Source organism: Hyposmocoma kahamanoa, unplaced genomic scaffold (assembly GCF_003589595.1).
Source record: "Hyposmocoma kahamanoa isolate Upper Pololo Valley unplaced genomic scaffold, ASM358959v1 180, whole genome shotgun sequence".
NCBI classification, from domain to species: domain Eukaryota; kingdom Metazoa; phylum Arthropoda; class Insecta; order Lepidoptera; family Cosmopterigidae; genus Hyposmocoma; species Hyposmocoma kahamanoa.
Genome location: NW_020653711.1, coordinates 4,325,292 through 4,352,233, shown reverse-complemented (window position 1 = coordinate 4,352,233; position 26,942 = coordinate 4,325,292). Strand labels below are relative to the sequence as shown.

General features: G+C 35.9%; 1 protein-coding gene across 1 annotated transcript in view; it reads left to right on the top strand.

Annotated features, from left to right (window-relative positions):
- Positions 1-26,942, top strand: part of LOC113225993 (very-long-chain 3-oxoacyl-CoA reductase) — a 66,593-nt gene that overhangs the window by 5,743 nt on the left and 33,908 nt on the right. The gene's annotated exons all lie outside the window — the stretch shown is intronic.

Genomic DNA, 26,942 nt, shown 5'->3' with positions numbered 1-26,942 from the left:
CCTATTTGCTTTATCATTCCTTATACGTCAACGGTTTATACCTTGAACTGGACCTCGATTCAGAACTCTTCGATATTTTAACCGAGTCGTACGATTGGATATCGTTCTCGAATCGTATCCAGAACATTCGAGTTAACGTTCGATTCTGATTCGGATACGATATTGTACTCGAACAGCGTTTACGGAGTTAGTCGGTGAAATAGATCATAAGAAAAATTAAAATCCCTTTATATACATTTTTAAGACTTCAAGGGCCTAAAATATAGGAATGCGTTAGTCTTACATTAAAATAAATTAATAAAATTAAACAAAATCCGGACTATATTTAAAATAATAAGAGATCCATATTACATTCTTGCTTTGTAAACAATAGGACGTTCGGTAACTTTCATTCGATAACTGTGTAGAATAACGTTTGTAGCCTTTGCCGGTCGAGAAGTTCCAGTAAAGGCCCATTTAGATGGAGAGAGTTTCTCGTCTCGAAGATACGATTATCGAAAGAATATAAAAAAACTTTCCTCGTCTAAACATTTGCGATTATCGACCGTCCACGTGAGCGATAATCTCCTCGCCTTTCAATATAACGTCTCCGTGTAAACAGAACTCGAAAGCAAAAATCGTATTTCGAGTTTCTGTGCCAGCCGTTTCTACCACGAGTGCAGCGCGCGAGGGTGTTTTGATTATCACTGCTTTTCTAAGATAAGAATTAATGGAACAAGAGCGAAAAAAAAATTTCAAATAACGGTGAGTGAGTGAGTGCCTCTGTGGTCGAATATAGCGTGGGCAATATAGTATTTAGGGTGCTCTCGTAACGAATATGGCACTCCTTTCTAAATCCAGGATGAAAAGTCGTGCCCGCACTTTTCAAATAATGGCAAGTTGGGTATCGTTTTTGAGGTATTTGGGGGTGCTCATTACGAACATAGCATTTATTTCTAAATCCAAAATGGCCGACACGACTTTTCAAGTAAATGTACTTTTCAATAAACACTCCTCACTAACTCCCCACTCACTCCCTACTCACTCCCTACTCACTCACTCACTCACTCACTCACTCACTCACGCACTCACTCACTCACTCACTCACTCACTCACTCACTCACTCACCCACTCACAACTCACTCACTAACCACTCACACACTCACTCACTCAGCCACTCACTCACCACTCACTCACTCACCACTCACTGACTCACTCACCCCTCACTCACTCACTCACTCATCACTCACTCACTCACCACTCACTCACGCACGCACGCACGCCCGCGCGCACGCACGCACGCACGCACTCACTCACTCATTCAGTCACTCACGCACTCACACACGCACTCACTCGCCCTATAAATTTATCATAATTGTCAGTTTTGTTTGTGTCAGTAGTTATATAATTTAAAAAAAATGATAAATCAAAATTATATTTCTATACGGTGCAATGAACTTAATATTATCAGCAGTTCCAAATTTGAATGATTTTTGCGTCATTTCGATATATCCATAGTCAATACCGCAGTAATCACTGAACTCGAATGGCAATTCTCGCACTCAAAACGGTTCGAACCGATTTGTACGATAATCGTATGAACTTGAAAAAATGTCATACGAGATCGTGTTTAGACAAATCGAAAACTCGTAAGCTAGAATCTCCTTACTACATATTTCTCCGTGTAAACAGTCGAGGAGGCGATTAAGTTGCTAACGAGTCTCGTATGACATAATCGTAGGCGAGATTTTAGTTCTTGCCTGAATGTAAACATTATGATACGATAATCTTATGGCGATTATTGCTTACGAGAATCGCCTACGAGTTTTCGTCTTGAAGCGTGCGAGAAACTCTCCCCATCTAAATGGGCCTTAATCGTACGGGTGGACGTCATTTCGGTTCGGTTTCGAATACGACGGTTTGACGTTCGATTCGGGTGTTGTGAATAAAAATGAAAAGAAATCGGTCGACAACTGAGTTATCGTAAGGTTCTGAATCGCCTGGCTGGTCACCTATCTATGCATGTAGTGGCGTCTTATTGCTTTTCTGTGACATAGCAGTCTTTTGTTTCTTTAAAAGGCGATTTAATCGGGATAGTTCTTAGCTATGTTTGAAGAACATCTGCTAAGCTTTATAGATCATCAGCTCTTTTTCCAGTTAGGGTAGACATTTCAGTCATTTCGCAGTAGTGTGCAGTTGCATTCCTCGCGTTCCTATCTCGAAAACGACGAGGCGAAACACAGTCAGGTTTTAACCTGACTGTGTTTCGCCTCGTCGTTTTCGTACTGACTGAAAGTCTTTACGAGTCCGACATAATCCTTTGTTTCTCAGGACAGAGGGTATCCATGAGGATTTCCCGACGTAAAAAAAAGGATTTTAGTTATAAAATTAATATTTATATTACTTCTACACATTTGGTGGTTATACTATGTAAATCCGATGACTATACTATGTGACACTAAAATAATATAGTAACCACAGGCAAAATAGGCGCCTGGACGTCGAGTTGCGGATATCAGCCCGTCACACCACCACCAAAATATAGTAAGCTTTTATTTAATGCTGCTGCCAGGATAGCTCCCATCATATCTTTTCTACTTAAGCTTTGTTCAAGTGTGCACAGGGATCTACCAAGTCAGGTCCTGACCCCAGGTCAGCCTGTTTGCGCGGACGTCATCCGGTTTTCAGAAGGCTTAGTGCCTTCGGTGAGCCGCCCGAGTGCACGTACAGTACCCTCCCTATTTTCTAGAGCGGTACCGGAGCTGTAGGCACAGTCAGCCAGGACAGTCCCGTATCTTTCTACTTAAGTTTTGTTTATAGTGCCCCTCCCTATCAACCTCTCGGTTATGCGGGAAGGGCACTATGACCTATGCGAGCGAACCCGCACAGGGACTATCTAAGTCTGGTCCTAACCCCAGGTCAGAACCCCAGATCCGGTTCTCTGTAAGGCTAGTGCCTAAGGTGAGCCGCCCCGAGTGCACGTACAGCACTCTTCTTATTTTTCAGATGGGTACCGGACCTGTAGGCATGCTCGCTTGCGCGACTAACGGATACTGAGTCGACTACCAAATCACCTCCTTGGTGGTGTGTTGTCACCCATAGCAATTCACGGAATTACACCCGCAGTGCACTCGACCCGACACGCGCCCGATCCGCACCCGCTGTCAGTGTGTTTCACGCTTTAAAACCGGTCGCGCGTCTTTCGGAGAATTCTCGCGCAATCTCGGTAATTTCCACACCCACCCTGTCAAATCTAGTTTGTACGTTACACAATGACATAAAGTTAATAATGCCATGTACAATTACGTTGTAAAGGTTCTCTGCCATCACTTCCGCGGCAATGTACGAGTGGACCTTAATCAAATGTCATTAGGATGTCAGTTATTTTATGTATTCTGAATATATCATTGTCATTAAACTCGTAATGGATAACTCTAAAGTATTAACTAATACCCTTTAAAAGGAGATTCCCGCGAGTAGGGTGCTCTGAACAAACGAAGTTTAAATCTTGTTTTAACAAATCAATCAATCTCAATGACATTCGGTGGATGTTTGGGGTTTTAGCTTGTCAACTACCTGATAAATTATTTAATTAATTTAAGAGCTGAAGATTAATGCTTTATAAAAAAAATGGGGTTTTTTATACAATAATATTTTAATGAATATCAAACTATGAAACGCCTAGCGGCCGGGCAGCTTACTAGAATTATCCAACAATCGACAAGATTATATCATAGGATAGGACCAAAAGAGGAAATCTTGCTACACAATTTTTTTTTTATATATTTATTCTAATACAACGGATAATCCAATTACTTACAATAATTAGCAACAACAGTAATAATAGTAATAATTTGTCTTTTCCGCCATGGGTAAGGCGAGAGTCTAAAATGACAATTATAAATAATAACAATAATAATAATAATAAATACAATAATAATAGAGTTTAAAATAAATACAATAATAATAAAGAAAAAAATAATAATAATAAAACAAAAAAAACATAATATTGAAGGCAATATTTATGAACAGGTGGACTCGCACTCATTCTTCTCGCCAAAAACACATGTATGTGTTTGTGTACACGCGCAAACTCGCACACATAAATGTGCACATGCGTGACTTACGCACACATTAACCAGCACACACGCAAACACTCTCATAGTTTAGATTCATACTTATTGTTACTATGTATAATATGTACCAGAATGTAATGGCACTTTACGATGTGTAGAATAACATTTAATCTTAAAGGATGGAAAAAATAAAGGCAAGGAGCTGCCCTATCTGCGGAATAAACGTATAAACCAAAATTGTACACCACAAATGGCGGATTCCTTTAATGTTGTACCGCAATCATCGATAAGTCAATATCGATAAACGAATATATAGCTTGAATGTTGAAACTATTTTTATGTGTGTAATTTGTATAGTTTACTGTAATCAAGGTATGTTTACAATGTTTAAATAATATATCAATATTCCATTTGGGAATGTTTTACGTCACATGGGAATATCCAGGAATGTCATATGAGAATTTGAATTTATTATTTTGCATTTACAAATGCTAAATTGTTACGAAAAGTGAATTTGCACAGAAAAAATGTAATTTGAGGATATATTAAAATAAAGAGAAAAATTTTGCAATATAATCTGGAGATCTCTACGCATTTCCAATCTCAAGATTGATATTAGAAAGAAATTTTTTAAAGGTTTCCAAATAGTGTAAGCTGTTTTGTGTTTATGCAGTGGTATAGAATTAATATCAGTGATTTTGATTTAGGTGAATCTTTAACATTTCCTTTTCATTTTTGAAATAAGTAAATTTACTTATGTACCTAATAGCAGTAATATTATCGATATAATCATAAAAAATAATATTATCATAAAAACAGATATAATATTAATAATACGTTTATTTGATTAAAACATGGTATAACACAAGATGTAACAAGAAACAGTGTCAGTACAAACGTGTTAAATAACTATGTATTAAACTACTTTTTCTTATGCCGCATCCCTTAAATGCTGCAAAAACACGTTTTTATCAGTAGTTAATTGTGCTCACAGTCAATATTTTTGTCCATTTAAGTACAAATAATGCGAATAATTCAATATAACAAGATGACGTTACGTATTTTCGATTCCCGTGTTTGGCTCATACCTGTGTAATGCTATCTCTTTTGGGCTACGACGGTACGCAGTAGTTAAACATAGATAATAACATGTCTATGTTTTCAACGTCGGAATACATCATATACATATAACATTTGATTTATATATGTCAATATAACATGTCATTTGGTTACCATAGTCTATGCATAATATCGTGATCTTTTAAATTTTTTATTCTTTAAAAAAAACAAATATTATTCAGTCATTACATTCTATTTCTTCTATTATATACAATGATGAAGATTCGCCAGTGTTTATAACAAATCTCTTTTCTTCTGTTTTTTGTTTTTTTTTCTGTTTTTTTTTTAATTTTCTGTTTCTGACACATGGCCTCAGAGTTTACGATTCCAGTCTTCTAATCAAGTCTATTCACTCAATGTTTAATGTAAGACTTCTGCTACCAAATCGTGGATTGTGACTCGTTTACACGTAATTAACCGCTAATTTTCTGATAAATATTATAAACAATGTTTCTTACTTGAGATTGAAGCGGTTTCGTCGACATTATTGCAATAAAATTGTTACTTTCAAGTTGAAAATAGTCACTGCGGCTAACCAATTGACACAATTCTCATCAATTGACATATCGATACCTTACTTTCTCAAACTTGTATCTTATAAAGAGTGATTATTCAGGATATGGCAAAACTTTCTATTTATTTTAAATGTCCTATCAAGGGTGTTAATTTGTATGCATTACTTTAAGAATAGGTAAAAGCCAGTGCGTGAATATGAGAGGAATGTGATGTGAAATCAGCATGCAAAATTTGTATATACGTGGGCCCTAAAGTTTCCGGAATGAATAAGAAAAAATACTATAAATGGTCAGAAATGAATTTATTGTTTCTCAAAATATTCTCCGTTAGCGTTAATGCACTTTTTCATACGAATGAACCAATTTTGAAAACATTTATGCCACTCCTCCGTGACAATCTCTGAAACATATTTTTCATACTTTTCGACAGCCTCTGCAGGTGATGAAAATCGTTGACCGCGTAATGGTTCTTAATTTTTGGAAATAAATAAAAGTTACAAGGTCGGGACTGTAGGCGGGATGGCTCAAAAGGTCAACGCTGTTCACCTTCAAAAATTTATTTGTCTGTCTGGCCGTGTGAGAGCTGGCATTATCTTGGTGCAAGATGATACGGCGTGTACGGTTATTTTTACGGAGTTTGTCAATAACTTCCGGCAAACAAATGGTCGTGTACCAATCAATATTCACGGTACAACGATTCTCCAAAGCAAAATTAGCCACATGTCCAGTTTTAATAAAAAAAGAAGCAATCATCCGTTTAGAGGCACTTTGCACGCGCACAACTGTGGTTGGTTTCGGCTCATCTCGAAAGACCCATACGCTCGATTGCTGCTTTGTTTTGGAATCGTAACTTTAAATCCATATTTCGTCACCTGTTACTATGTCCCACACCAAATTTGACGCCCCTTCGTTGAATCTGGTAAGCATGGCTTTGCACCAAGTGACGCGATCCGTTTTTCGAACCTCTGTCAAATTGTATGGCATCCACCGAGAGCACAGCTTTTTCACACCCAAATGTTTGTGTAGTATTGATTGTATTTAACTCATTCCATTTTAAATTTTTTTTTCTAAATTTCAAATGTTTGTTTTCAAATTGCTTTTTAAATATTGTTGATGTAAGTGGCCAGTTCCGGAAACTTATAGTGCGCCCTATGTACAATCCATTTTTTGCATTTCAGTAACTTTGTGCTTTAAGATACGAGTTTGAGAAAGTAGGCGACGGTATGACAAGTTAACATTGCCAATTGAAAGTGTTATAAATTGTAATGGCTGGAAACCTATAGATCTCTAACACAAATCTAGTAACTCCAATCTCACATTTAAGGTTTTAGTTTTATCTACCTGATGTTCAATTTATATTTGTAGAAGCTTCCGTATGTGAAATTGAATAAATATTGAAAGATTTTTAGTTTTTCACGACTGTTAAAATATATACGTCCTTGTTTAAATTCAATTTTAAAAACTTTTAAACCAAAATTGAATTTTAAAACAGTCGTTAAAACCTAAAACTTGCTTCCCTGAAAAGTTTTTCAAAATGTCGCTTTCGCCTTTTCTAAAAAAATACCGACGGTATCTTCTAATTCAAAGTCAAAGTCAAAGAATCATTTATTCCATAGGTAAAATAAATTTACACTTGAAAACATCACATTTAAGCTACTGCTCGTTCACTTCGCTGATGTCCCTGACAAGAACGAGCAAAAATCTCTAGGGATTGCTCTTTTCAAATAAACTTAAATGCTATGAAATACACTTTGAATCAAATTTGTGTATATGTCGTCTTTCCATATATCTTTATCTAACATATATAGTCTTCAATTTTGTAATATGACTTTTCAATCAAAATATTTTCTATCTATCATTCTTAATATAAAATCATAATAGTATATTCCTATTCAAACCGTTGATTATACTAAAGACGCAATACTCAGTTGCTCTTACTTCCTAACTTTCTCATTGCAGACATTTAACTTCTCTTTATTTGTACTCGGAGTATATATAAAGTTTTCCTTCTTGCAGCCACGGCGTTGCAATGTGTTACTTTCCTTATAGTCGTTTCTCATTGTAATAACTATACGATTTTCATTTTTCGAAGAATGAAGAACGTACTATATGCACAGAAGCCATGATATCAAGTGACGGGACGAACAAATCGTGCTCCTGGTAGTAAACGTCACGTCTGTCTATAACAGTTGCAGTGCCACTCAGAGTCTTAAATCACAAAGATTTGAGGGGCACAACCACTGCGCCCTTCACCCTGAGACATAAGTTGACAAGTCCCATGTGTGTGTGTGTGTGTGTGTTATTTCACCAGCTCCCGCTCCCTTCAAAACCGAAACGCAGTAGCTCACGTTACTGTTTGGCGTCAAAAATTAATAAAACGGCCCATTCACTACCTGCATGGCAGTCCGCCGCTCTGGCAGGAGACTGCTCACACACTATCCTGCGTATGGAGTCTTGCAAGACGCATTGCAGTATTGCGACTTAGCGAGAATTGCGGCGAATGGCAAGGTGGACTGTAATGCAGGAAATTAATGTCCCCTTTAAGGTAGCAGCAGTACTTCCCTGGACGAACTATTTCACATGAAGCTTACTGCTACCAAAGGAAAAATCATATTTTTAACAATCTGTTTATATATCGAGTTCTTAGGTTTTCGCGATTGTTACACTTAGGAAATTACGCTTACGTTTCGGGCCCTTTACAGATCCCATGGTCACGTCTGACTCGGTCAACGTCGGCTTGTTTGAAAAAACAAATATACGCGATTTAAATTTAGAAGTACATACATTATAATTACACAGATATATGATAATATAATAAAAGCAAAAATCAAAAGGCCTACAATGCAAACGGTCACTTTTTGGGTAGAAATGCTGTTACTAGATTTGTTTAGCATACTTAAATGAACCACACTACATATAAAGCCCACATTGTCGATTCTATTAATAAATAATAAATAAATAAATAACACATTACAGTAATTCTAGCTCACCATGATAGTGTAAGACCTTCACAGACATTATGATCAACTCAGAAGCACACAATTAAATTAATTGTACATATTAATTTAAGGTGTATTTTTTATTAAAACTATAATTCGTATAAACGATTTTTTTATAAAAACACGTGACATTGCACCATCAATTCATTGAGTTGAGGGTAATTATTAGCAATTCTTGGATACTTCGTAACACTGAACGCTGTGATCATATTATATATCATTTTGACTCTCGAAGCTGAGGCTACTGATGGAACTACGTTGTTCCCACAGTAAACGAATGAAGACAGGGAAAATATGAACTATAGTTCATAACACAATAAAAAATTTGGGGTAAAAGCCAAAATACACATACCTGTAGCGTGCGTGCAATCTGTACCAGGCATATTATGCGTATACTATATTAACTAGTATATAATAATATACATTGTAAACATGTAAAGAGGGTACATTCCACAAATCCCCACTAAGAAATCCCCACTAGTGGAAATCTTAACCTTTTATTAAATTTTATTCCACAAATCCCCACTAACGTAGTACTTGCTACGCAGAGAGGATTTGTGGAATAAAAATCCCCACTAAGATATTATTTTATATAATTTAATATCTTTTAGGTGACAGATTTGTGGTTGGCAAAAAATGCCTATATTGATTTTCAGCACTAATGTCGCGTCAATATCACGACTTATAGGTCAATGTAGAGTTTTCCTTAAATCTAAAATGGAGATTTGAACTGTTTTTTTAAATATTGAATTATTCTTATTTAAGAATAGTATACATTTGTACACTAAAACAATGTTTTGTATACTCAAAGAAAAGTTAACATTTGTTCTATTACAAGGGTATTCAAAATGTCTTGTAGTCTATTTATAATAAAATATTACTGTGGTATAATATTGAAACGTGTGTTTCGGTTTAAAAAATAAAACGAGTTTTTTACTTATTGTTAAAGGAACGGCACTAGTATTTGTATAGAACAAAGGATTTAACGCGAAATCACAATTAGCTATGTTACTGTTGGTTAACATTTTTGGGCTGCCGCTCGTAATTGGTTGATTATTTAATGACTTTTGCATCCCTTGCGGCTCTGGAGTGCTAATATTGTTTCTTAATTTGATGTGTTAAAAGCATTTACTGTGCAACATTCAAATTTCGAGCAACAATGGAAGGGTGTTCTACATCTTCAAATGAAGCACCAGTCCTTGAATATGTTTATAAAAATAAATCTAAAATATTTTGACAAGCCGGACATCGATATACTCTAAAGATAAAATATATTGTCTGAAGTCATATGCACCACGCAAGGGCAGTGATTCCGCCACCCGCTTTACCGAGCGACACGTAATCTTTCCCAATCGCTTATTATTCATTTTTTTAAATTATGATTATGTACTATTAGTATTGTTGTAATTTACTATTTATTTACAACAATTAGAAAAGTTGACTGAAAAAAGTTTTTTGTAACTTAGATTTGGTATATCGAGTTTTTAGGTTTTTGCGATTGTTACACATAGGAAATGAAACTATTTTTCCGGATTTAAATCACGTATATTTGTTTTATCAAACAAACCGACGTTTCGGGCCCTTTACAGCTCTCACGGTCGACTGAAATGGTACAGTCTTTAACCAGTTATGTCTAATATTGATGCAAACCACCCTATTTTTTCACTATAGTTACAATAGTTATTAATTAAATACTTTATTTTAATTTTACAAAAAAAAAACATTTTACGTTACATTAAGTTTTACAAATTATTTTATTGAATGAATTTTTATAAAGTTCAATTTATTATTAATTATTAATAGAAATTAGAATAAACTAAAACATATTAATTAGTACTGCAAACTTATGTCTGTTTGCGATTTCTCAGATTCAGAGAGAGATTCGCACGTGAGTTTCGTTTCAATATTAGAAACTTTGTTTTTATCATATTACGAAAAAAAGACTACAAAAATAGGTACCTTTGTAGTAGAACTAACAGTAACTTGTATTTGAAATATACTTGTGGAAGAACCTACTTAACTTCTTTGCGCGTTCAAGGGCAAAAATAAGAAAAGTGTTTGAGTACACATTTAAGAATAATTCAATACCTATTTAAAAGAAGTTCAAAACTTCATTATCAATTTAAGGAAAACACAACCGGTACACCTGTATAAAATAATATCTTAGATTTTTATTTCACAAATCCCCACTGCGTACCACGTACTACGTTAGTGGTGTAATCCCCACAAATGTTTCACTAATGTGGAATGAAATTTAATAAAATGTCAAGATCGCCACTAGTGGGGATTTCATAGTGGGGATTTGTGGAATATACCGTAAAGAGCATGTCTGTAGCAGGTGGATTTAAAATGACTATAGCATATGTCTACACGTAAGAGAGATGCCACAGGAGCACTGCGGTGTTGCAGCATAACTGCCTCCATGGCCACGTGGTCACGTAGAGGTCCCGGGTCGAGAGAAATAGTTGTATGGCCTACATTTGTTTCTCTCGTGAGCTTGGGTGTAATTTGTGTTTGTCTATATCAAGATGTTTCAGACAAAAAAATATCCTAAGAAGTCAATTGCTGCTTTCAATTCTCGGACTATCTATCACTTTGACCACTGTGGAAGTCTCGACTGCATGCAGTTGATCACGACTGCAGGCGTTAACTGCAGGCATGCAGCATATCCGTAGTCATATATTACCGTACAGATGTGACACAAATAACAATTGTGTGACACACGTATAAAATATGCAAAGATGGGCACGACAAATACAGGTAGGTATATTAATTTGGCTTTACAACTTTTTGGTCTTTAGAAAGTTACTGCAAATGCACAACACATAACAATACCCAAGAGCACGTTTCAATTCTTAACAAAGAGCAAACTCGCAGTTAACTTATGCACAACAAGAGACTAATGTGGAAAACTTCATGTGGAATGTGCTTTAATAGTTTTGAATACTCTTCGGGGAGACATATTTACTTAGCCGTTTGTTTTTAAGCTAGGTACCAGCATGAGACTCTAAGCTTTTATGTTACTTATTTCTCGTATTATAATACTCTATGAAATTTCTGCTTGAAATTTTCTTCATTAATACCTTCTCTGGAATCCCGTAATCATTTATATAGAAATTATATTACTACGATCGGGTACTTTAAATAAAAGTTTTGGAATTGTAAGTAATAATGATGTATTTTTGCTTTTTATTTTTAATCTTTCCGAAAAGGTATTAAACGCTGTAAGGCCGGACTGCATGGCAAAGAATCCTTCGACATGCCTACAATGCAAACGCACATTGGCGGCTGTTACGCCGCGGTATCCTTATCCATGCCGTGGCATGCCATCGCGACATCGTGCTCGCACCTAACTTCTCTTCAGATCAGTCGTAACGTTACAAGCTGGTTTATGACCAATTGAATATTTCAAAATGGTAGTCTTGCTAAAGAAGAATAGAAGTAGGAAAATATTTATGTGAATTACCTTCGAAAGCCTGCCGCAGCATTCCGACGGCTGCTGTATGTAATAGCATTTTCTAATCAATAGCCTCGACAATTCCCTCCTGAATATATCTAAAGAGAGGAATTTTTTAACCTTTATGGCAGTTTGTTGTAGACTTTAAAGCACCACGTTAATGGCGCTTTTTTTCTTAAGAGTTGTTTTACAAGAAATGGTGCCAGTGTAAACATTTGAGGATTTTTAGCGCGTAGATTAAATCCCGGAACAACCGTTTTTTCCCTGTGGAGTTCGGGGTTCGATTTGAGAAATATACGTGATTCCAGTATGTACAGACTTGGGGAAGTTAGCACTTTTAACTGTTTAAACAATGGTCGACAGCTGTCAGTAGATCTAAGGCCGCAAATAGATCGCACACATCGCGCTTGAGCTCGGAGAACGACTTCCCTATTTCGTATAGGGAAGTCGTTCTCCGCGTTTCCCCAGAAAATCACTCCGAACCGTAGAATCGATTCCACAAAACCACGGAATGACAACATCACGCTATTTGTATTTGACATGTCATTTATGTAGCACAAAAATAGTAGAGGTCCCAACACCCCTGAGGCACTCCGCGCTCTGCATTTCTCCATCCTGACACATATTTTTCTTCAGTCCCAGTCAAAACTTTTGTCTGATTTAGTTCTATTCGTTGTTTTCTATTAGTCAAATATGATTTAATTTAAATACGGTATACTATGAATATACTATGGGTTGCAACACTGGTACTTACTATCATTAGTTGAGTCTTGAACTGTTCTTCCACAAGACAACGTAGAGTAATAATTAACTTACATAAACTGTGTCCCCCATTAAAATTCCTGTAAATTACACCGGCATTTGTTAAAGCGACACAGGCATTTCGAAAATTTCATTATGGCCCAAGATGTTTAATTTTTGTTTGAAAAACGACATTAATTATTCTAAGAGTTTGTCGTGACATTTTATATTAATAAAGAGTAAATTTGCTGTTTTAAAATTTGTATATTGAAAGTTTTTGTGATTATTTTACATCGCCAGCACTACAAAAGATAGTTTGTAAAATAGGATTTAATAAAAGTCACTTCAAATAGCCTTCTTTCATCATCAACTTATATGCATCTACTGCTGGGCTTTTTTTATAATATCAAGTGACAGGACGAACAAGTCTTGCACTTCATGGTAAGCGCCTGTCCATAACAATTGCAGTGCCACTCAGAACTTTTTAGCAAAGGTCTGAGGGCCACTCAGAACTTTTTGGCAAAGGTCTGAGGGCCACTCAGAACTTTTTAGCAAAGGTCTGAGGGACACTGCTACTGCGCCTTTAACCCTGAAACATAAGTTGACAAGTCCCATGTGCCTGTAATTTCACCAACACCCCTACCCTTCAAAACCGGAACGCAGGAATGCTCACATTACTGCTTGGCGGCAGAGACAGGTGTAGTGGCAGTACTTCCTTGAACGTACTCTTTCACAAGGAGACTTCCAGTCCTGTACCGGCCGTATCCCGCGGCTGCTGGCCACCTTTCTGCCGGCGCCCTACACTACGTTTGCCTTGACATCTTCTCCATCGGCCTTCAGCGTTCCTGCAGACATGTCCGCTCACTTCTATTAAGCTTTTGCGAGCTATGTCAGTCACTTTAGTTCTTTGCCTTCTTTGTACGTGACTGTCAGTATATTGTCATTGTAAAGGCAAACTGTACCTACTTAGTCTTAGTAGTAAGTTAGTCTGTGAAATAAAATTTCATGTCCTGTACATATTTCAAACCTATTCTAAACATCAAATCTTTAAGATTGAATATTTTTGGAAATATGTGGAATTTATGATTTTTTGAACTGCTTACGCGATGACTCTTTTTTATTTGTGAACCGATTTTGATGATTCTATTTTGTTCAGAGGGTAGGTACCTCAGTAGCGATCCCATTTAAATTTGAAGAAAATATTTCAACTGTAAATGTGGTAAGCCCGGGGATGAATCCGGTTTCACGCACTTTCCGGTAACCGATTTCAATAAAACTTGGTTAATAGATATAATTCCATGAACTTTTGAGGTCGGTTTTTTTATAAAAAAGTTGTTTCTTTGTTATTTCAACCCTATTTGTGAGTAGGTATAGTAGACGGTTAGGTAAGGTCTTCAATTCGTATAAAATTTAATACGTATGATATGATATGAATATTACCGCTTCGGTATTAAAACGCAAGTTGGCAAATATTCGATATTTGCATTATCATGAATACGGCACGTGATAAAAATAGGCATGTATATAGTTGTTTTTGAGTCTATTCCGCGCTTCGATTACCGTTTAAACGTGAAATAAAACGAATATATTAGTTTTTTATAAAAAACGGAAGTAGGCCTCTCGCTGTCCCTAAAATACTTAAGGTGTTTGTAACGTGAGGTTAGCAATGAAACGCCAGTTCGATAACACGATCCGTTTATTACTGTAAGCGCGCGATAATCGCGTCGCAGCGCAAACAAGACGTAATATATGTATGCATACATATCATTCCTCCTCCCTTATTTACTGAATCTGGTTACTGGTTACAAAAAGTAAAACTACTTAACTTAAAAATATTTCTTATAATCTATTCTAGTTTTAGAATAGATTATAAGAAATATTTTGAACTTACAGACTGCCCCTCTCGCCTACTGTCCACACCTGAGTTACTGTGGATTGCCTCAGACGGCTGGGCTATTGACGGTACATGCAACGCTTTCACAAAACAATACATTTTATAAAATCGCGCGATAGCGAAAAATATGTAAAAGCAGCCAACCAGATATCGAGCACCAGACTACACAAGATTAGCTTTTTGTTTAAATTTTTGATTCATTAAATAATATTAGTTCTTTTTATTTTTTTTATCATTTAACATTTCGTAACTGTCAAAAATATGTCGTTTATTTTAATACAATAATATATTAACAGGCGTCCCGCCCCAAGTTTTATGGAAATCCTTTAACGGAACGTGGATGAAATTCAATATATAACCAAATTCATCCGCTAATTTGCCACCCTTAGAGGTAGAATATTTTCATCAAATTCAATTGGGACCACTAATGATGTACCCCCTTACTAACAGAAAAAGAATCATCGAAATCGATGCACAACTATCAGAGTAATCGCTTGACATTCACTCAAAAAAATGCAGAGGAACCGAGAACGTCCTCGTTTTTTTTAAATCGATTAAGCGCCGAGTTACACGAGAAGAAAGTTTTCGCGCGGCGATCGCCCAGTTACCACGCATTCATGTACATTAATGGCGAATCTGAATTCTATTTATTATGCAATAACATGTAAATTCCTCTCAATAAAATTACCGCGCGGCCGCCGCGTACACCAAATTCAAGCCAGGCTAACCCGCGTGCCAAATGAGGCGTGAGGCAAATACCTTACTACCGTCATACCGTACTTTTTATGCACAAGAAACATTTGCAAGAACTATGATCAGTACGACTATGCCTGTTGACGGAATCAACCGTCGTCAGTGATAAACCGTAATAATTATATTGAATCAATGTAAGCACTACGGCATATAGAAAAGTGGTGACGTTTTTGGGCGCAGTATAACTTCAGTACTATGCACGAATGGGTTAAGAAAATGGTAAGAAAAGAAAGGAAACCAGAGCTGATGTAAGCTTGATAAAAGACCATAATATTAAAGCTTTGCTATGTGATTACATCAATGAATGAACAAAAAGACTGCATAATAATACAAATAGTAACAACCTTGATAGCCTAACGGTTTGCACTGTGGGCACTCGATGAGAAGTTCCCGGGTTCGATATCGGTAGGCTCAATTTAACAAATTAACTTTTCTAAACGGTTCTGGTCTTGGTATTCTATTGTAAGACAATCACCTGGTTTGAAACTAGGGAACTCTCTGTACATACTCCCCATGAGTATCAGAGCAACAGAATCCCAGAGCAGAACCAATTTACAAAAGTTCATTTCCCAAATTGGTTCTATTGGGAATCGAACCTGGGACCAAGAACGATGGAATTTATTCCGGGGCATAACTCAGAACACCTAGACCAAAACAACTTTCGAAAAGTTCACGGTTAGTTTTATAGTTGAATGAGCTGAATTATTACGGTTTAAAAAAAAATCTCGAATAACTCGAGAAATCGGGTACGAGAATTCTCGAAACTTAAGAAAAAAAGTCAGACACCCTAGCTCGTAATAAATGGCATTGTATAAAATTCAACATTTACGTATAAAATTTATTTATAAATAATAAAGGCCACTCCATTATACCTGTGTTCAAGTAGTTTTCACTAGAAGCTACATATGGTGCATTTTGGTAAGTTTCCAGTAGAAGCTGAATATGGTGTTTTTTGCGCCTTTCAATTGTTGCAAGCAAAATTAGGCAATACTGCAATGACATTACAATTTAAATTCAACGTTTTGGCTTTTTATATTCCTTTACATGTCACTACGTTTAAATAGGTTGACTTGGGGCGTTTTTTTCGTGGTTTTTGTATTAGACCCGTCGTCCATTTATTTGTAAGTCAATGTACGCATGTCAAATAAAGTATAGAAATATGACACAAGGGTACTGTAGTAAAACTAAAAATATAACGCAATTTATAGATATGTCAAATAAATTTTATAAATAATTAATAAAACCGACACATTGCTTAAATCAAACACCAAAAATAACTAAAGAGTGAAGTTACTTCATTCGCAATCATATAACCACAGCCTTTGCTTTCACCTCGACCGGGTTCAAGGTAAACTGTCTCGTATCACTATTCGTACAAGGCCGAATTTACTACGCCACGTGCTAAACCGGTTTGCGAGAAAGTTGACTCATGATATAAGTACAATATTATATTTACCAACGCAGATGTTTGCTATAGGTGTGGGAGAATTAGTCAATACCTAAAAGAAATTGTTAGTCGTTTGGTTATTATTAGTTTTCTTGCAAAATTGGTCACACAAATAAGTCAAAAGCACGTCAAATTCGACATTTTTGCTCGTTTTTACCATAAGTGGCTTAGAGTGGAATTTATATTTTAAGGATCAAGCTTGACTTACTTATCCTGTAAGTACTATTTTCAACCGACTTAAAAATGGACGAAGTTCGTAATTCGACTGTTTTTTTTAGATGTAAATATGTTACGCGATAATAGATTGCGATGATTCTTTTTCTTTTGATTCTTTTTCTTTTGATTCTTTGTATTCCAGCTCTAAAGATGGCAAACTAGGGGATGAATCAGGTTTCGCGCACTTTCCTGTAAACGATTTCAATAAAACTTGGCAAATAGATGTAATTCCACGAACTTATGAGGTCGGTTTTTTTTATAAAAAGGTTACAATTATCTACAAAGCTTCGGAGCTATTCTAGTATTACGAACGTTGACTATTACGTAATAATGCAACAAAAAAATACAAAAATTCAAATTAGACATTAGAACGAAATGGAATATTAATTGTATTTCGTTCTAATGTCTTATTTGAAATTTTCTCCCTTATCACGTACGCTTTTGTAATTAAAAGTTTACCTTAGTTTTTTAAACATAAGGTTAAAAACTTTTTTGCCGTAGCGCCATCTGCGAGAAAAATATGAAAATAAAAAGATACATTTAACTTACTTTGTACATTAGGTATTGAAGAATTCTATTCGGCCGTTATAATTTTATTTTTTTGAAATTACAAAACACTACCAAGCCTTGCCGTGTTTTGGTTTGACACAACATTATTTGAAGTTACGTTGTGCCGGATTAAAGTGGGTCTCTACATAGTCGTAATTACATTGGAATGTTTTGTGTAAAACTCCGAAATGTAGGCTTTAGAAAATCGTACATTTTTTCCATACAATAAAATCATACTTATAAGAACCTGAGTGTATTAGCATTTAATGAAAATTAGTTAATTTTATTAATTAAAAAAAAAATATTTTATGAAATTTGACCAACTTCGGCCGTCCCGATTTTTTTCATCCCGTACAATGAAATAATCCTTTCATGAAACCAAGTCGATAAGCACTAAAAAAAATTGTAATAAATTTATTCATGTCGAATGGTTACCATGGTGGACTGCCACACAAGAGGTCCCGGGGTCGATTCTCGTTCCGGGAGAAATATTTGTTTGGCTTACATTTATTACTCTCGTAAGTTTGGGAGTAATTTGTGGTTGTCTATGTGTGTGTCCATGGCACCCGCGATACTAGTTAATTTAGGTTTGTTTCCCTAGTGCGGGCCAATGAGTGTGTGGAAACAACTCACAGTTGACCGAAAAATTGACGATACCATTAAGTCTTGTTTTCCCAAAAAAGAGACTTAATGGTTCCTAAGACAGTTTACTTGTATCTTCGATGGTTTGTACGTAGGCATGTATGGACCAGAATATTCTGTGTCTGTTACATGTCATTTTCAATAAAACCATAACAACAGTAAGATCATATTATCCTTCTTTTTAAGTGTCTCAGTGTAGTTAAATAATAATTAATGTCTTTGGGGAAATCTGCGGTTTTCTCCAGAGAATAGAAATTGTGCGAGATTTTCCGATCATTCATCATTTAGGTAAATCTAAGTATAACCCAATAAAATTGAATATTGTTTCCTCTTTCTGATTAGTTACTTTTATTGAGCTTATAATGTGATAGTAGCACCAATACTGCTCTCTTTGTCGTAACTAACGCATTTGCATATTGGTTACCAATATGCAAATTCGAGATATTGGCACCTGAAGTTTTTTTTTTTCTTTAAAAAATGTCAGTTTCGCTGATTTTGCTTAACAATAAAACTGAAACTAAATAAGATATAAAAAAAAGTAATTAAAGGGTGTTGTAGATCTCGTTTGTCCCTGGTTGATCCCAGATATGTTAATAACTCAATTTAGATAAAAATGTCGATTACGTTATTTATTATATTATAAGAAGGAGAATGGTAAAGAAAAACTCAAATATTTAGGTAACCTTTTAATAATCTCAGAATTTGTTTTAAAAATCTTCTCAGAAATCGGTATTTTAAGACCTTCGGATATCAATTGTCTCCGTATCCTTAAATTTGGGTAAATCTACGTCTGTAGCGACACTGAAGTAAATACATGAAAAGTGTCTAGGGATCAAGGTTCTTTTTTCTCAATATTTCATTACCCGTTTAAAATTACATAAAAAATCTGTGTAAAAAAATTCAATTGTTTTATTCATTTTTTAAATTATGCAATTGACCAAGACAACTATTGGTGCTAAAAAATAATTAAAAAACCAAATTTTCAGTAAATGGCAAACTTAAAAATGTGCTTAATCCGTAGATACTTTTGATGTGTAAATAAAAATGCTATTAAAAAAATGTTATTTGATAATCCTTATCTCTACCTCTATTACGATAGCCGTCTTAACCTGGCCTTATGTTTTGAAATGTGCAATGACGTTCATGAATAATTTTTTTTTTGTAGTCGTCAGCAAAACTTTCATTGTTCCCTGTTCCTGTGCCTACTGCGTTACCAGATCATTTTACGAGCTACAGTTTTTATTTACTTTTAGTAAAGAGATAAATTTTATATATTTCCAAAACTTTTTAATCTTCAAGATTTGATGTTTAGACTGGGTTTGAAATATGTACAGGACATGAAATTTAATTTCACGGACTAACTTTCGTATAAAATGTGGCCATTTTTTTTAATATAGGTACAGTTTACAATGAAACAATAACAAAAAACAAAACAAAAAACAAAACAAACAAAGAAGGCAAAGAACTAAAGTGACGGACATAGCTCGCAAAAGCTTTGTAGTAGTGAGCGGACATGTTGGCAGGAATACTGATGGCCCATGGAGAAGACGTCAAAGCAAACGTAGTGTAGGACGCCGGCAGAAAGGTGGTCGGCCGCCGAAAGATACGGGCGGCACAGGACTGGAAGAGTCTCCTTGTGAAAGAGTTCGTTCGGGGAAGTACTGCCACCACACCTGTTTCTGCCGCCAAGCGGTAATATGAGCGTTATTGCGTTCCGGTTTGTAAGAGTGTTGGTGAAACTACAGGCATATAGGACTTGTCAACTTATGTCTTATTGTGGCGGGCAATGCCCCTCAAATATTTGTGTTATAACTTAGAGTAGCACTACAACTGCTATAGACAGGCGTGTCGCTTGCCACCAAGCGCACGACTTGTTCATCCCGTCACTTGGAATCATAAAAAAAATATACTGTGTTATGTATACGGGGTTCATTCCTATAGTTGACCCTTTCCATCGGCATTATTTTTATATAGACTTCTTTTCACATTTAGTCGGTTTGATTCCCAGCAGCATGCAGCAAGCAACTTTAAAAGTCTGTGAATGCAGTATTACTTACTTCTCAAAATAAAAGCAAATGTGCTATCCACAATATTTTAAGTACTTTCAATCCGTGTCGCGTAGCCGTGGTACACCCTGTATATTTTAATGAATAATAATAAGTTATACACACAGCCCCACATTAGACGGTAGGTTATTTGGCGGTAGGTTCAGGCGCAATGTGGTGCAGGCACACGCGGGGTGAGTTCTCTATTAACCGCGCGACTTGCGGTTAACTCCTACTAATATCGCGGTCCGTTTCACAATCGCAACGGTCGTGAATATTGAAATAAAACCGCTGTCTAGCAGAACCGGCGGGTGCGGATGGAAACCGCTCCGTGAATTGTTAACCTTATTAACCTTAAATTGACGCTACTCAACGAGGGATGTGGTCCTACCTAATCGATAGTTAGAAACCATGTGGCCATGTGGCATTTAGTACTAAAAAAATATTTAATTTTTCGTACTATACCTACACTGGTACTGGTGTATTATTAAATTAATGTATTATTATAAATTATTATTATTTTCTTAATGGCGTCCACTACGCTTGGGCCAGTGTCAGTTTTGTAAGAATAATATAAAAAATATGGCGATCGTCGCCAGTGTCAGTTATCCATTATAATAATATGTTACCAAGGGTTGGTGAAGCTGTCACTGTCAAGAGTAAACTCAAACCATCAACGAAATTAATAAATTTAATTGTTGTTTTTTTATGAAGGATTTATGTAATTTTCTATAATTGTTTCTAATTTATTTTGCATGCACATGTAAAATAAAGCCGATTTTATTTTATTTCTTTCTTAAATGCATTTGCTATGAAAATTTAAACAAAGACAGATATAATAATAAGAAAACCAATCTTACGATTTTCCTGCAGCTTCAATCCAACCTCTCTTTCTTTTATTTTGAACTCACTGGAAAAACTTAATACTTAAAAATATTCCACGTTTAATCTACGAGTGTAATGGAATTGAAATATCAAAAAAAAAAAATTATGTAAAATAATAATACACATACATTTTTCTTCAAGCAACAGCAACATACAAATTGACATGAAATTGAAACGGATGTCCGAAATATGAATTGTGTTAAAGTTACTAGAAATGAAATGTTTAGTAATAATAAGAATAAAATAAAAGAAATCAATTTATTGTGAATGCTTTTCGCTACGATATTTTAGGGACTTTAATTACAAAAATCGTACAAGAAATTCAAACATTTCAGTAAAAATGTATTGTCGATAAACATCACTCATCGTAAATGAACATCACTATATTTGAGTTTAGAAATTTCTTTGGAGACAAAAAGAAAACATTGAATTATAATAGAAATAGTAACTAAAAATGCAAATAGCCGGTTGAATGTTTTCTCACTGGTTTTTAAATTTTTGTTTTCGCTCAAATTTTTACAAGGTGTATCGCTATAACTGGGCATTTTCACGTTTTACAAGAGATCTTGTATGTACAACGATCGCCATGTCACTGTGGCGATGTTTGTAGGCATGTCACCTCGAAATAATCATTTTGATCAGATCGAGGCGACACGAACCACGCCCCCTTACCAAATCTCCCCTTTTTTTTCTATATCTATGTTCAATCTCGTTTCGGTGCTATAGATTTTATGCTTTTTTTGTTAGCTTTTTGTTTGGATATTGATGATTTTTTAAATTGTTGTATAGTTGTTTAGTTACCTAATAACACAATAATTGAATCCCTTTTATTTTGTCTATTATTTGTTCTTAAACTATAATATCTATATCGATTCTCTCTTCGTTATAAACTATCTCGATAATATATTCAAATCGAATTTTTTCACTCGATTTTACATCACTGCATCTCTAGAAACTTCAAATTTCAAACGTCACCGTATCCATGCTATGTGAAATGGACTATAGACAGTGGTGTCCCGAAACGTTGACGTTATTGATCAATATTAACTGACAACATTAATCGAAACTGACACTGGCCCAAGCCTAGTGGCGGCCATTAAGGAAATAGAATAGAATAGACAGTAGTGTCAGCGAACGTATCGCACGCGTACGTGAAGTAAACAAATGTTGCTTTATTGAGCTATCCCTGTACTAAGTAGCATTCACGCAAAGCGTTTCTCTTCTATATTCCGAACAGCTAGAGAGTGGAATTCCCTGCCTGCAGACTTATTCCCCGAATGCTATAATTGGGAATTTTCAAGGCGATACTGAATAGTTATTATTTAGATGAGCATACGCCATCGTCGACCTCATCATCACTTTCCATCAGGAAAGCTGGAGGTCAAATGCGGACACTTCTCTGAAGATTGTTATGATATCGATCGATCACTATTTTTTTCTGTCGCCCAGCATTCCAGGACTTGTTAACTTCATATCTCAAGGTGCCGGTTGCAGTAGCAATGCGCTTCACACCTTGAGATTTAAAGCTCTGACTGCAACTGTTATGCTTAAGTGTTGTCGTTTACAACCAGGCGCACGACTTGTTCCTCCCGTCATTAGATATCATAAAATAAAACTTTAATTATTGCATTAAGTTACTCAATACTGGGAATACGTTGCCTTCGTCCAGGAAGGTAGTGCCACCTTACCTATTTCTGCCGCCAAGTAGTAACGTGATACTGCGTTCTGGTTTTGAGGTGCCGGTGAAATTACAGGCACATGGAACTTTTCGACTTAAGTCTCAGGGTTGCGGGCGCAGTGGCAGTGCCCCTCAAATCTTTGTGATTTAAAGCACTGACTGGTACTGTAACTGTTACGGGCAGGCGTGTCGCTTACCACCAGGTTTTTATAACAATGTTTCGTTAATCAACCGTGGATGTAGGTCTTCGTCGTATGAAACGGTTATCTTTGAACAACTGTTATGGGTAGGCGTGTCGCTAACTACCATTGCCAAGACGTATTCCTCCGGTCATTTGATATTATAAAAAATACAACCAGTATCCAATAACGCTGAACATGTCAGCTTTTTCATATAATTATACGAAACGAGTAATTAAACATGAAAATAAATAGCATGAAGTGCTAAAAAAGTTTTAAAATAGTTACGTGCTGTTTTAAAATTAATTTTTAGTTTTAATTAACTTTAAGTTTTAAAATTGATTTTAAAACAGGTCCTAAAATATTTTAAAACAGTTGTGAAAACTTAAAACCCGTGATTGGTAAAAATGTAAATTTATTACAGGCTATGTGTTGATATGATGTAATCTGTATTTCGTATACTTTTTAGATCACTGTTAATGATGTAAAGTTAATGAAAATTTTGAATGGACAACAATGTATCATATTAACTTAGACGTTTTGATAACCACATTGCCTTTTATGGGTACGTACATCTTCCAGTTACTTACAATTCTTTGTGATGTAAATAACAGATTTTCGTAAAACTTTGAAGTTAGGTCACTTGGTATTGTATGTGATATTATGGTATCATTAGCTACATTCTATTGGATTTCCTTCGCCTGCGTTTTAACCCTCGGCACTATATCACATGAAAACTGTATCTCACAGTTTAATACCCTAATATTCAAATGACAGCTCCCTACTGTATCAACTCCACATATTGTTACAGAATAATGTAGCTCCGTATGCCAACTCAACAAATTTATTGTTGTTTTGGCATACTAAGATACTTTACACTGACTACGATAATTTGACTATTTACTCAGCTTTAAAAATGCATTGAAATTTAGTAAAAACGTCTGTGGCACCATTCAACATGCATTGACCAAAATGTCAATTGCGTTTTTAGTGTAACACAATAATATCATTGTAGTTTTATTTATTTAATTATTTGGTACTTGGTACTTGGTGTAACGGGCTGGTGTCCGCAACTCAACATCAAGGCGCCTATTTTGCGTTTAATTATTTATTAAAGACACAATGTAAACTTACAGTAACAACCAAAACGAATACATGCTAATTACTTATACTACATACATATTTGATACGCTAGGTTTGCCTTATATCTTCTTATATAGCAAAGTATTTTTTTGCCAATATTGTCGCAAAAGATGTCAGCATCCTGGACCTTAGCGACGCGTTTCGTGGGCGCGTTGTCAGCCCTGGCGAGTGTGTCGCACGGGGGGCGCAAACAATTGATGTCGGCATCGGCCCGTGCAGACGTACCTGTTTGGCACAAACAGATCGACGTTGCTCTGTGTGGGTTTGTCCATCTTACCTCGAAGGAAAAATACGTAATGGAGTACGGTGCGAACTTTACGTCTTACTTCCAAGGTGACAAGACCGACCATTCCGTAGACAAATAAGGAAGGAAAGAGCAGCGGATAATAACCATACATTCTCTCGTATAAGTATCGAGTGCATTTGCGTTGTTTTTTTTCAATCCGGAGACAATATTAGAGCCAATATTTTAACATTATCTTAGCCAATAACCACATAATATCATCATCAAACTGTACAAGACCCTTAATTAGGTATTGGTTTTATATCATGAGTTCATAGCCATTGTCCACCATAGCCATAACTTTTTTTTTAACGTGTGTGATGTGATGCAAGAGACGGGCCGGGCAAGTTGTGAACCTAATGGTAAGCGACACGCTTGTCTATGGCAATTGCGGTACCACTCAGATCTTTTAATAACAAAGTTCTGAGGTGCACTGCCACTACACCTGTCACTATGATACGTAAGTTAACAAGTCCCATGTGTCCGTAATTTCAACAGCACCCATACGCTTCAAAACCGAAACGCAATAATGCTCACATTACTGCTTGGCGGCAGAAATAGGTAAGTTGACAGCACTTCACTGGATGAGCTCTTTCACGAAATCTAGTGCTACTAAATGACTCAATAACGCACACACTCAACATAGCCCCGTACTAAGGAAACCCTGTGTCGCGGGAAATGTGGGTTTAAAATTTTTTATTTGAAGAGATGAGTGAACATAGTGGTATAAAAAGTTTTCCACCCATTCTAAGGAATTGATAATTAATGAACGTATAATCAATAACCGTCTCTCTAACATTGGGTAATGTCAATTTCACACAATTTATTTTTTTCTCATTAAGGAGTAGGTTATTAACAGCAAACCAATCAACAACTTTAGATATAGCATTGTTCACATCGTCGTAGGAACATTGGTGCCTTTTAACTTTAAATATTAAGGGAGTATCATCAGCAAACAATACTATTTCATGTTTTGTACCCTCCATGAGGCTAGGTAAGTCATTAATATAAACTAAAAACAAAAATGGGCCTAGAATTGAACCTTCAGGGACACCCATGCTAATTGCAGACCCTGATGATCTCGTACCGTTAACATCGACCCTCTGTATCCTACCACGCAAATACGATTTAAGAAGGTCGAGATCACGTCCCGCCACACCATAATGGCGAAGTTTCCTGACCAGTGTATCATGGTACACACAATCAAAAGCCTTTGGAAAGGTCACAGAATGCACCAATAGCATGTGACACTTCCCATGCATCAAATATATGAAAAATGTGCACACATCTGATTTAGAATTGTTGTTGGATAACGATATCGTATCCGAATCCGAATCGAACGTTTAACTCGAATATTCTGAATAGCTTCGAAAGCGCCCTTCGATTCAAGAACGATATCCTATCGAACGATTCGGTCAAAATATTGAAGAGTTCTGAATCGGGGCCCTGTCCCTAAAGATGGGCGCGAGTTCGAAATGCTTCCTTAGTAATGAGGATAACCGTAGAAATGCAATCGTTGAATCGATCAACAATAACTTAGACAAGTAGAAGAATAAATAGATCAGATCAATCTCATACAAAATTCTGGTCACATTTGGTAAAATCTTAACACCGCGATTCGGAAATTGCGTTTTCTATGCCAGTGCCATCTAGTGGTAAACATTGGAACTATTGTTACAAACACTAGTAAGAGAAGGGGTGAAAATCTTAACGCCACGAATCAGAACCATTGCCATCTAGCGGTAAAACTATTGTTACAAATGTTGCTAAAGTTATTGTGTTATACTATTTATTATTCCATTAGGCCATTGTCCTAATTAGTTAACATTATTACTTGAACGTTGAATATACTCGATTTCACAAATATACTGCGCTCAATTTAAATAAGACTCACTCGCACGTGACGATCAAAGGTAGTGTCTTCGTTGTATGAAGACTTATGGACACGAGAAACTCAAGGGCTTAGGTTAGGTCCACTTCTATCTTAGTACACAAAATTTACAATATACACGATTTCCATCTGTCGTACCTACAAAATCAGATAAAAAAGAGTTGGCTTACTACCGAACCATTAGGCTATATTTCCATCTAAGACTTGCAGATCAATTGCAAATTATGCAAATCTATGAACTCGGTAAATTGTGGAACTAGCTTTATCTCCAAATATACGATTACTACGCTTCAGGTTCTCCGTTTGCATTACGAATATTTCGGCTAATGATTGGAACTTTGAATAACATTTTCCTTGCATTAGTCGTCAACTTATTATACATTGCACTTCGGGGCACGGGTCACAAGAGCATTTTTGTAATGTCAGTCAAAATTTAAAATAAGATTTTTAT